The sequence below is a fragment of the Nanorana parkeri genome, unplaced genomic scaffold, assembly GCF_000935625.1.
Source record: "Nanorana parkeri isolate BGI_ZX_2015 unplaced genomic scaffold, ASM93562v1 scaffold2013, whole genome shotgun sequence".
NCBI lineage: Eukaryota > Metazoa > Chordata > Amphibia > Anura > Dicroglossidae > Nanorana > Nanorana parkeri.
Genome location: NW_017308281.1, coordinates 30,799 through 43,459, shown reverse-complemented (window position 1 = coordinate 43,459; position 12,661 = coordinate 30,799). Strand labels below are relative to the sequence as shown.

The window sequence follows — 12,661 nt, the reverse complement described above, 5'->3', positions numbered from 1 at the left end:
GCGAGCGCACCACGCCGGGTAATAACAAATATACACAAAGTATAAATATAGACACAATGCGACGCTTTGATCTCGCAATGCTGGGAGCCCACGGAGAAAACACATTGAATATTAATTCCGTGCGTCTAAAACAGAAGAAATACGTCGGGGGATGGAAGGCAGACGCGGTATGAAGAAAAGGAGACGAAAGGCGGCTAAATACCGTAAACGCCATCGCGGCCAACAGCGTCATGTGCGCAAAGTGCGTCCGTTCTCTGTTGTGATGACGTGCGGGGTGAGACGCCGGAAAGAGAGACACGCGGTGATACAATGTAGCAAAGTGCGCACGTTTGTATCCAGGAAAACGAGCGCCGAATTGGCGGAGCAGACGTGACATCACGGCAGCCCGGAGACCCTGCGATTGGTCAGACGGAGGTCTCCCTTCCCGCCGCACACGAGGCAGCCATAACGAAGGAATAAGTGCTCCATGTGTGATGTAGAAGTGGTGATGTGGGCGCGGCGTGCGGTCAGCGGGCGCTGCGTCCTTCCTTCCCGCGGAGGAAAAGCCGTGAAAAGCTTTTTCTTGTTTTACAGAAATTCTACAATGGGTGAAACGGAGCGCGGGACGGCGGCGAGCGGCGATTAAAAGACAATCGGTAAAGATGTTAATAATCAGGAAATCAAATCGTCTCACAAATACTTTTATTAAAGGGGGAACCCCCCCCCCCCCCCCAGTATGGTCCTTAAAGGGGAACTCCAATCAACTATAACACTGCCCTGGATGAGATCGGAGTGGCACAGACTCTGATGACACAGAATCTGCCGGTGGGCGGAGACTTAGACATCAGACAGCTGGGAGAGTTGTCAGGGGGCGGAGCTGTGACACATATCTGCCGGCTCAGACCAGCCACGCTTTCCGGGGAAAGTTGGAGGAAAATGAGAGACGAGACGATTGGCTGTGCAGAGAAAATCGAAGATTTGAAGACTTCATCTTCCACTATCACAGCTGCTTGAAAGTCCAATGCCCCATTTTCCGGAGTGGGGTTCCCCTTTAAGTGCGCTTGGCGAGCTTTGTATGAACAGGGATTCGTCCGCCTGAGCGCAGCGCGATTGTCCGCCATTAATGGGAGGCGCGGACGGCTCTTTATTGATGAGGAATTCAGGTAAAAGGCGGAGATCGTCCTCTGCGCAGGAAATGAGAGAAGTAACGTTTTGATAGCAGAGCGCGGCGCAGCGTGCGGCGGATTAATAGACGCGCCGCGTGCCGGAGATATCGCCTAATTCTCCTTCCCGCACCTGATAATTATACGGAAAGGTGCGCGGCTGATCACCGCCATTATCCTTTCCACAAACCCGTCCAGATGTCGGCGGACCGACAATCCGGAATCCCTCCAATAATCTGTTCCCAAAAACATATGTCCAGAATAAACTCCACTGCACACCAGCTGAAAGGACAGATCAGGCTGACAGTGGGAGGGGCTGCACCTGGGGAGATTTGTAAGCTTCAAGGAGAATCACGGAGGAAAAAATGCAGCTTCAGAAAACGAATAGAATGGAGTTTTATGATTTGTGGTGAAGGATGATGTCAGATTCACCACGCCGGTGACGCCGCGATACAGAACACTGAAGGCATCCACAAATATGACTGAGGGGCCACTTCAGCATTCTCCAACTCCAGCCATTTCTTTTATAGTTGGAGTGAGGATGGGTTTGTAATGCCTCCGGGTCCCCGTTGGGGAGATTTGTTCTCAATACCTGACTGACTGGACAGGAAGTGAAGGGAAATCTCTCCATCGGGGACACAGCCAAGATCACGTTTTAGTGTAAATAATGTTATAGCTGCCGGTGTGTCTACCTGTCCCGGTGACACCCACAACCTTCATTTCCTGTACAGGTGTCACACAGACAAAAAGGGGGAAATCTTCCCCATAGGGTCACAAACATTCTGACACACGCACACATTGTAACACACGCACACATACAATGTGACACACACATACATTGTGACACACGCACACATACATACATTGTAACACACGCACACATACAATGTGACACACGCACACATACATTGTGACACACGCACACATACATACATTGTAACACACGCACACATACAATGTGACACACACATACATTGTGACACACGCACACACACATACATTGTGACACACACACACACACATTGTGACACACGCATACATACATACATTGTGACACACATACATACATTGTGACACATGCACACATACATTGTGACACACATACATACATTGTGACACATGCACACATACATTGTGACACACAGAGACACTTGGTGCAGAACAAAGCGGACCCCCCTGGAAGGGCTCCCGGGTGCTGACAAGTCGGCTAATCACAGACTTCTCATCTCTGGGATAACGAGCATCATAATCGCGTCTAATTGTTCCCGGCGATGTGACGCTGTTTGTTCTCCGAGCGGATCAGTAAACAGGTAATCACAATCACACAATCATTTCAAAAGGCAATCACATAACGTGACCTGCCGGCGGCTCCTGATTGGCTGCCGCACATTCCAAGCCGTGTAATTATTAAAATGTTAATGTGGAGGCAGACAAAGACAGACGAGCTCCGCTACTTAACCCCTCGCCTCCCGCGCACCCCTCCACTCCCCCGCCAGCACAGGTGACACCAACATATCCAACATTCAATATTCCCCGAGGGAAGGAGATTCACTCCTCCAATCCCCTATACACACAGCTGACTGGTAACAGGAGGTGAAGGCCATCCTCCGAACTGACATGACATGAAGGCCATCCTCCGAACTGACATGACATGAAGGCCATCCTCCGAACTGACATGACATGAAGGCCATCCTCTGGTCTGACATGACATGAAAGCCATCCTCTGGTCTGACATGACATGAAGGCCATCCTCTGGACTGACATGACATGAAGGCCATCCTCTGGTCTGACATGACATGAAGGCCATCCTCTGGTCTGACATGACATGAAGAAGGCCATCCTCTGGACTGACATGAAGGCCATCCTCTGGTCTGACATGACATGAAGGCCATCCTCTGGACTCTGGACTGACATGACATGAAGGCCATCCTCTGGACTGACAAAGTGAGGGATGTCCTACACATTTCTTGCATGCTTTTACCACGTGTGGCTGGAGCCTCTGATGTGACATCTTTTATGATCTGGTTGTCTAATAAAGTGGCTGCAAAACATGAACGTCAAGACAAAAGGGAAGAAGTGCGCGCAGAGATAACACACATAGAGACCAGAGCGGGGATCACACTCAGTGCCGGTCTGTCAGCAATTCAGAGGTAGAAGAGGAGGGCCGAGCCGCCAGCGCTGACCCTGCATGGCGGCCGTATACAAACCGCCCCATCTCTGGTCACATGCGAGTGTTATACTGCTTCTGCTTCCTTTGTGACCTGCTCCGGATCTGCTCGCTTTCCTTTTGTCGGGAGGTTCTTCACGGGAGGGTTGGATCATGTCTGCATGTCAATCCGCCATGTAATCTTCAGTCTGCTGGACTGCTGAAAAATCACTCATGAGATTATGGTGACGTTCCCCCAATAGATGGCTCTCATGTGATCATTCACCCGACACCAAACAATCAATCACTCAACAATCACCCAACAATCAACCCAACAACTAACCCAACAATCAACCCAACGATCACCCCAACGATCACCCAACAATCACCCAACAATCCCCCAACAATCACCCAACCATCACCCCAACCATCCCCCCAACGATCACCCAACGATCACCCAACAATCAACCAACAATCAACCCAACGATCACCCCAACGATCACCCAACAATCACCCAACAATCCCCCAACAATCACCCAACCATCACCCCAACCATCCCCCCAACGATCACCCAACGATCACCCAACAATCAACCAACAATCAACCCAACGATCACCCCAACGATCACCCAACAATCACCCAACAATCCCCCAACAATCACCCAACCATCACCCCAACCATCCCCCCAACGATCACCCAACGATCACCCAACAATCAACCAACAATCAACCCAACGATCACCCCAACGATCACCCAACAATCACCCAACAATCCCCCAACAATCACCCAACCATCACCCCAACCATCCCCCCAACGATCACCCAACGATCACCCAACAATCAACCAACAATCAACCCAACGATCACCCCAACGATCACCCAACAATCACCCAACAATCCCCCAACAATCACCCAACCATCACCCCAACCATCCCCCCAACGATCACCCAACGATCACCCAACAATCAACCAACAATCAACCCAACGATCACCCCAACGATCACCCAACAATCACCCAACAATCCCCCAACAATCACCCAACCATCACCCCAACCATCCCCCCAACGATCACCCAACGATCACCCAACAATCAACCAACAATCAACCCAACGATCACCCCAACGATCACCCAACAATCACCCAACAATCCCCCAACAATCACCCAACCATCACCCCAACCATCCCCCCAACGATCACCCAACGATCACCCAACAATCAACCAACAATCAACCCAACGATCACCCAACGATCAACCCAACGATCAACCCAACAATCATCCAACAATCACCCAACAACCAACCCATCAATCAGCCCAAAGATCACCCAACAATCACCCAACCATCACCCCAACGATCACCCAACGATCACCCAACAATCACCCAACAATCACCCAACCATCACTCCAACGATCACCCAACGATCACCCAACAATCACCCCAACGATCACCCAACAATCACCCAACAATCACCCAACCATCACCCCAACCATCACCCAACGGTCACCCAACAATCAACCAACAATCAACCCAACAATCAACCCAACAATCAACCCAACAATCACCCAACGATCACCCCAACGATCACCCAATAATCACCCAACAATCACCCAACAATCACCCAACGATCACCTAACGATCACCTAACGATCACCCAACGATCACCTAACGATCACCCAACAATCAACCAACAATCAACCCAACGATCACCCAACAAAAAGCCTGTAGCCACCCAGCAATTGTTCCACGATAGCCGTGAACAGGGATTTGATCTCGCGGACTGACCCTCAGACAATCAATACTGCCGGAATATTTATAAATGATAAAACTGAAGAGACAGATGATGTGACTCTGGTCAGGCCGCTCCCCTCCAATGGGAACCAAGAACATGACTCCAAGCATCAAAATACAGCAGAAACGTCAAACCAAATGCTGTACAATCCAGGCAAATCCTGGGGGAGGGGGGCCCATCATGGCCAGAAATCTTCACAAAGACGCCCCAACTGTCACACCTCCTCCGCCCCCGAACTGCTCAGGGTCACCAGTTCCATTAGGTGGGAGGAGACAATCACTTACCTGAGGGGCCCATGTCTCTGCGAGGGTCTCCGGGCTCTCCCAGGGGTCTCTCCGGGCTTTCAAGGGATCTCTAGGGTCTACCAGCTCTACCAGGGGTCTCTGGGCTCTTCCAGGGGTCTCCAGGCCCTCCCAAGGGTCTCTGGACTCTCCCAGGGGGCTCCCGGCTCTACCAGGGGTTCTGGGTTCTCCAGGCTCTTCTAGGAGGCACTCCTGGCTCTCCCAGGGGGGTCCGGGCTTTCTAGGGATCTCCAGGCTCCAGGGGTCTCTCTCGGCTCTCCGGGCCCTCCCAGGGGTCTCCGGGCTCTCCCAGGAGTCTCTCCAGACTCTCCCAGGCCCTCCCAGGGGGCTCCGGGCTGTCACAGCTCTACCAGGGGGCTCCCAGCTCTACCAGGGGGCTCCGGGATCTCCCAGGGGGCTCCGGGATCTCCCAGGGGTTTCCAGGCCCTCCCAGGGGTCTCTCGGGGCTCTCCCAGCTCTCATAGGGGGCTCCAGGCTCTCCGGGCCCTCCCTGGGGTCTCCGGGCTCTCTAGCTCGCAGCTCCTGATTGGAAACGGCAGGAACATTGTTTCTCATCGGCAGTTAATCATCAACCTCCAGACTGGTTAATCTGTAATGGGAGGCTGGTGAGGCGGCCTCCGTTGCTCCGGCAGATAGCGGCACGAATGGGCCAATCGCGGGGCAGAGATATTACTGAGAGATGTAAAAAAAAAGTCATAAAATCCCAGCGTAATATTTAACTAAATTAAGACAATTTGGTGAGCAATTTGGCACTAAACCCGCCGCCATTAACAGGTTTCCTCGGTTGGTCTTTGTTCTCCGGGGTGATCGGACACAAAGTGTCACAGGAGCAAAGACACCGGAAACGGAGCAAAATCAGAGACGTCCGGAGAATAATGACCATCGAAAATTGTGTGCCGGAATGAGGGAGAGCGATGGAGAAATAGTGATCAATAATTAAAGAGGACCTGTCATCAGATATAACTGCAGGCTGAGTAATGTGTCCGTGTGACCCTTCCAGGTATTTATTACCTCTCATAGAGATCACAGGACTCCCCCCGACAATGCTTCCACCTGCTTTTCTCTCCAGAAGGACGGCACCATCACAGATCAACACCTGCTGCAGCCTCTCACCTTGCTACAAAGTGTGATGACATCACCTCAGCCCAGGCAAAGTCACTGACTGGAGCTGAAGGACGGATTTTTATTGATAAGAGGGGGAGATTTCCTGGAGAATGATCCTGTTGCTGTACATTGAGGATTATTCATGGAGACAGGTCCTCTTTAACACACGAATGTTGCTGGAAATGACGCAATTGGTGGAAAGTTTATAAATACAGCGGAGGGTGAAAACGCGGCAAATAATCGGCCAATCAGACCTCACGGATTAATAAATAGCCTGAAACGTGGATAAAACACTCATGTATCCCCCGGGAAATACTTTGGTCTCTGCGGGGCACATGTGGGGGGTCTCTGTGCGGAACATGTGGGGGTCTCTGTGCGTCACATGTGGGGGGTCTCTGTGCGGAACATGTGGGGGTCTCTGCGCGGCACATGTGGGGGTCTCGGCGCGGCACATGTGGGGGTCTCGGCGCGGCACATGTGGGGGTCTCGGCGCGGCACATGTGGGGGTCTCGGCGCGGCACATGTGGGGGTCTCGGCGCGGCACATGTGGGGGTCTCGGCGCGGCACATGTGGGGGTCTCGGCGCGGCACATGTGGGGGTCTCGGCGCGGCACATGTGGGGGTCTCGGCGCGGCACATGTGGGGGTCTCGGCGCGGCACATGTGGGGGTCTCGGCGCGGCACATGTGGGGGTCTCGGCGCGGCACATGTGGGGGTCTCGGCGCGGCACATGTGGGGGTCTCGGCGCGGCACATGTGGGGGTCTCGGCGCGGCACATGTGGGGGTCTCGGCGCGGCACATGTGGGGGTCTCGGCGCGGCACATGTGGGGGTCTCGGCGCGGCACATGTGGGGGTCTCGGCGCGGCACATGTGGGGGTCTCGGCGCGGCACATGTGGGGGTCTCGGCGCGGCACATGTGGGGGTCTCGGCGCGGCACATGTGGGGGTCTCGGCGCGGCACATGTGGGGGTCTCGGCGCGGCACATGTGGGGGTCTCGGCGCGGCACATGTGGGGGTCTCGGCGCGGCACATGTGGGGGTCTCGGCGCGGCACATGTGGGGGTCTCGGCGCGGCACATGTGGGGGTCTCGGCGCGGCACATGTGGGGGTCTCGGCGCGGCACATGTGGGGGTCTCGGCGCGGCACATGTGGGGGTCTCGGCGCGGCACATGTGGGGGTCTCGGCGCGGCACATGTGGGGGTCTCGGCGCGGCACATGTGGGGGTCTCGGCGCGGCACATGTGGGGGTCTCGGCGCGGCACATGTGGGGGTCTCGGCGCGGCACATGTGGGGGTCTCGGCGCGGCACATGTGGGGGTCTCGGCGCGGCACATGTGGGGGTCTCGGCGCGGCACATGTGGGGGTCTCGGCGCGGCACATGTGGGGGTCTCGGCGCGGCACATGTGGGGGTCTCGGCGCGGCACATGTGGGGGTCTCGGCGCGGCACATGTGGGGGTCTCGGCGCGGCACATGTGGGGGTCTCGGCGCGGCACATGTGGGGGTCTCGGCGCGGCACATGTGGGGGTCTCGGCGCGGCACATGTGGGGGTCTCGGCGCGGCACATGTGGGGGTCTCGGCGCGGCACATGTGGGGGTCTCGGCGCGGCACATGTGGGGGTCTCGGCGCGGCACATGTGGGGGTCTCGGCGCGGCACATGTGGGGGTCTCGGCGCGGCACATGTGGGGGTCTCGGCGCGGCACATGTGGGGGTCTCGGCGCGGCACATGTGGGGGTCTCGGCGCGGCACATGTGGGGGTCTCGGCGCGGCACATGTGGGGGTCTCGGCGCGGCACATGTGGGGGTCTCGGCGCGGCACATGTGGGGGTCTCGGCGCGGCACATGTGGGGGTCTCTGCGCGGCACATGTGGGGGTCTCTGTGCGGCACAACGTTATAAATAAAAATGTTTTCATCGCAGCAAAGATGACGTGAGGAGAGGACACGGCACAGGGCGGCGATATAACGTGATGACGGATCGCTCCGCCCGCCTATTATCCCAATTTACAGACCATTAAAAATAAAATACCAAAACACAGCCGGCAATAAAGATGTGTCACCGATCCACCGATCCGTGTCACCGATCCGCCTCCTCCCCCGCTCCGCCACAGAACATCTCCTGGTGATTGACAGGACACGTGTGGTTACTACGGGCAACGCCAACACTTTTTTGTCTAACCTTGCCAATTCCAATACAGCACATTGGCAGTACGAGGGTCACATGCTACACCCTTCAGCCAGAGGAGAGGACGTATGCGCGGCATGCTCGCAGTGTTGTAGAGCAGAGTGATAGAAGGGGAGTCACGTTTTATAGTCACACGGCCATTGCTGAGAAATCAGAAGTGGGAAATTCTCCTTCTGCTCATATATCATCTTAGAGACGCAGCATTGAGTTCTGTGCGGGGCCCCGGCACTGCACGCCGGGTCCCCACATTCTAACACTACAAGTAACCAATCAGGAAAGACGGATGATTATAGGCGACGCCATTGGCTCAGTAGTAGCGGTCAGAGTATCTTGTGTCTGTACGCCGATCTCACACAGGTATCATTCAGCCGTGGTACAGGGCGGAATCTTCTATTATGTACTCACCATGAAATCCTTCTCTTCCTCATCCATTGAGGGACACAGGAATTCAGGCTGTCCCATCCTCCTGCAGGCGGCAGTATAACCCGGCAGTGTCTGAACTCCTGTGTCCCCTCAATAAAGAAAAGAGGATCTTTTTTCTCTTTCTTGTCCATTGAGGGACACAGAGAGTCACATGCTGTCGGGTTATACTGCCCCCTGCAGGAGGACTGGACACGGGTATCTATACCATTGAGGGACACAGAGAGTCACATGCTGTCGGGTTATACTGCCCCCTGCAGGAGGACTGGAAACGGGTATCTATTCCTCAATGGACGAGGAAGGTGTGACATAAGCTAATAGAAGGATTCTGGTTTGTTGTTGAGTCTTTTCCCTCGCACACCCGCGACAGAAGTGCTGCAGCACGATTGCCGACTTGCCTGCTGGCTGCACGTTCCGGGACCGCCGAGGTGACGAATGTAGAAAAGGTTCATAGCTCCTCCCACCCCCAGAGGCCCGGAACTCTCCGCCGACAAAGAAAGAGGAAACAATTCCGGAGCTGCTACAATGTATCCAACGGGGATTCCTTCTCCATCCTCCCGGGATCAGCGTGACACAATGTGATCTCCTGTGTCATCCTCATCCTGTCATCGTGAACTGCTGCGTGTCCAAATCTTCTTCTCTGAAAGGTGACCTGTCACTAATATTCCGAGTCTCCATCAATGCGTCACAGCTCCGGAATGCTCCGCCTCCTGCCACTAACATTCCGAGTCTCCATCAATGCGTCACAGCTCCGGAATGCTCCGCCTCCCATCATTACCAGACGTCAGAAGTCGCCCAGGACCTGGTATCCGCTCGGCCCGGGCGCGCTCTTCCCGCACAGCGCAACCGAGGGAATGTTTGAAAAATAAAAGGTGACCGTCCCTTTTATGATGAAAGCGCGGCGCGGCGGACATGTTAATTGGCGCGCACATTGGCGAGGCGCTAATGGTCCCCGCCGGTTCATTAGTCAATGCAGATTAATGGTCAGCGATCTCGTGAGGTCGTTATTTTGCAGCATTTGATCTCGTCGGTCGGTTGGACCGGCGCATTCGGCTAATAATCGGCGGCGCCGGACAGCAGGAGGTACGCAGAGAAAAATCGCCAACCGCCTCATTTATCTCCTTGTTATCCGGCCGCGTCGCGCGCACATACTCCCAAGGCTTTTTTTTTTTATTCTGCGCTCGGCGACGAGGAATTGTTCCCGCGCACGGTAACAGCGTCACGGAAAATAATTATTGAACTTCTGGCTGATCTGATCACCGATCTCACACTACTAACCCGCCAGTGTGCACGCCGCCAGAAACGCCATCCAATAGCAGCTCTGAATGGTGGATGAGTCACCTTCTGACGTCGGACACAGATCACCAGATCCAGCTCAACCCCTCCATCCCAGCAGGAGGCAGCAAATACCCCCGCCGGGGGCAACTAGGGCCACACACAGAGCCATGGAAGGTTTGGTGTTATGGGGGTCCCAGGTCCAGTCCTGCGTGGGGTGGACACAGTGGGGGAGGGGTGGGAAGCCATTGTTTGGCGGTCACGGGCCCCGTCCTGGTCACCTCTGAGGTTTCATGCACAGAATTTCGGGCTCTCGGCAGATCTTCCCTGCGAGAGCCCGAAAATAGACGTTATTGTTAGACGCAGCGGAGGGACCGGCAGGAATTCCCGCGCGTGAAAATGTCTGACACATGATGGCCGCGCGCCGCGCACAACGGAGGACGACGCTAAGCCCAAAATTCTGAAGGACACAAAGCGGCTTCAAGGACCAAAACTGAGAACCGTTATCTCATCCTCCGAGGAACCGCCCACAAAGACGCCGCGAGTCTCCAGACTCCCCCCCCATCCCCCGACTGGAAGATTTCATGACCGCATCAGATTGATGTGCAACCCCATCTACTCCCCCCGGAGCTTCCGGAAACATCTTATATGGCTCTGACATATACCGGAGTGCTGTACAGGGAACACTGAGCCAATCACCTCTGTACAGAGGAGCTTACACTCTAATGTCCCCTCCCCCACAGTCACATCAGTCTCTGCACAGAGGAGCTTACAACACTCTAATGTCCCCTCCCCCACAGTCACATCAGTCTCTGTACAGAGGAGCTGACACTCTAATACAATATGATTTTGTGTCTCGGGATTAACCCTTCGCTGGCTCTCAGGTGCTCTTTGTTCCCGGGAGCTCTTCATATCTCTCTCGTCTTTCGGCTGATTAAAGCTTCGGGTATTTATTTCACGGTCTGGCCGGGAAGAATAGAACATGACAATGGCGTATTGTCACCGGACTACAATGCACCTCAGTGTCCTCACATCTCGGCGTGACCTTTCAGGCGGCGGGCCGCCTTCCAGCCTCCATAAAAGAGGCCCTGTCCCGTCCAAAACAAAAACCAAATTTTTTACACCAAGGTGGAGGACAGACAAAGGGCCATTGTCCGCCGGCAGATGGAAAGTTTGACGTTACCACGGCAACGGTTTAATCCTCCTTTTTAGCACCTTCTCCGCCGGGCCCGTCCCGGGTGCCACCTTTTAACTTCGCGGGCTCGGAAGCCGATCGGCCTAATTAGCCTCGATTCTCACAGCGCGGACACCGCGATGAGCTAATTCCAGATCTGCTAAAATAATGACGTACGCCTCGAAATATTCCTCCTCGGGAGGCCCCAGTCCGCGGGGACAATAATGAGGCCCATTAATAGGGGAGGACATTAGAATGCTGCTCCAAGCGCCAAACACAGGCCGCCATTGTCCCGCCTCCCCCCCCCCATTGAATCAACAAGCTATTGTTGTCGACTTGAGGAATAATGGAGAGGGAATGGCTGCCATAAAGATTCCTCTGTGTGCCGGGCCCCGGTGATGAGGGGCCGGGCCCCGGTGATGAGGGGCCGAAGTCTTTTGAAGCTCTCCATGGACCACTCGTCCTCTTCAAAGTGAAGCCGGGAACAAGTCTATTGAAGTATAAATCAGAGGAGTTCTCATCGGCCAATCAGGATCGCCCGTTCGTTGGGCCATTCTGTGCCGGGAATCTGATTGGTCGCTGTGAGAAGCGCAGACGCTCCGGCCTTCCGGAACTTTTAATAAACGAGGTTCCCGAAATTAAAACTTTATATCCCTTTATATGAAAGTGTCTAAAAACCTGAACGATGATCTTCTCTCATTTCCTCCTTCAGATATCCCATCGGAAGAGTTCTCTCATCTCTGATCAATATAGATTATACCTGCTGATCCCGCCAGAAATCCTGTGAGCTGATCACTTCCTTTGATGCTCCCTTATCAGTTACATTGCTACCTTCAATCTCCGCTGACTACAGAACCATCTTCCTAAAAGTTATAGAGAAGAGAGGGGGAGGGGTTATGTAGTCTTGTCTTAGAGTGACAACGCTGCTGCTTCATTGATAAAGTACAGTGAGTGTTGTCACCCCAGGAAGTGTTAAAGGAAAAGATAAAAGTAAAGGAACGCGGCCGCCACATCTAATGACGAGTATCCCGAAATGTGACATTTTACACCTTTTGTATCATTGGGAGAATTTTTTGGATTTGCATCATAACGGCGTTTCCAGCGATAAAATATTCCCGGCCCGGAAATTTATAATTGT

General features: G+C 54.2%; 1 protein-coding gene across 1 annotated transcript in view; it reads right to left on the bottom strand.

Annotated features, from left to right (window-relative positions):
* Positions 1-5,389, bottom strand: part of LOC108800400 (transcription factor Sox-6-like) — a 128,839-nt gene extending 123,450 nt beyond the window's left edge. Inside the window, exon 1 of the mRNA XM_018572384.1 lies at positions 5,360-5,389. The gene's annotated coding sequence lies outside the window, so the exon portion shown is untranslated. The remainder of the gene's footprint in view (positions 1-5,359) is intronic.
* Positions 5,390-12,661: the final 7,272 nt, after the last annotated feature.